This window comes from Hyalella azteca, unplaced genomic scaffold, assembly GCF_000764305.2.
Source record: "Hyalella azteca isolate HAZT.00-mixed unplaced genomic scaffold, Hazt_2.0.2 contig10827, whole genome shotgun sequence".
NCBI lineage: Eukaryota > Metazoa > Arthropoda > Malacostraca > Amphipoda > Hyalellidae > Hyalella > Hyalella azteca.
In genome coordinates this window covers 92,358-93,038 of record NW_025940847.1, presented here as the reverse complement: position 1 = coordinate 93,038, position 681 = coordinate 92,358, and positions in this window count along the sequence as shown.

Genomic DNA, 681 nt, shown 5'->3' with positions numbered 1-681 from the left:
CGCTTACTGATAGGGTTGCTACCACAACATAGCGCCTGAAGTTGCAGGCACCGTTCAAGTCATGGTGCTGAGGGAAGGTGGTATCGAATTAGTATTATCGTCCCTCAGTTTTGCCCTCGTCCCTCGGTGTCTCCAGTATCTCACTGACTCGCCATGCTGCTGGGCAGTCGCATGCGCAGGTCGCCCACGAGAATCGCCCTCATCGCCCTGCTGCTAGCACCGTAATGCTGTGTTATTCCAGTGCTGCAGCAGCACCGTAATGCTGTGTTATCCCAGTGCTGCAGCAGCACCGTAATGCTGTGTTATCCCAATGCTGCAGCAGCACCGTAATGCTGCGTTATCCCATTGCTGCAGCAGCACCGTAATGCAGTGTTATCCCATTGCTGCAGCAGCACCGTAATGCTGTGTTATCCCAGTGCTGCAGCAGCACCGCAATGCTGTGTTATCCCAGTGCTGCAGCAGCACAGTAATGCTGTGTTGTCCCAGTGCTGCAGCAGCACCGTAATGCTGTGTTATCCCAGTGCTGCAGCAGCACTGTAATGCTGTGTTGTCCCAGTGCTGCAGCAGCACCGTAATGCTGTGTTGTCCCAGTGCTGCAGCAGCACCGTAATGCTGTGTTATCCCAGTGCTGCAGCAGCACCGTAATGCTGTGTTATCCCAGTGCTGCAGCAGCACCGTAAT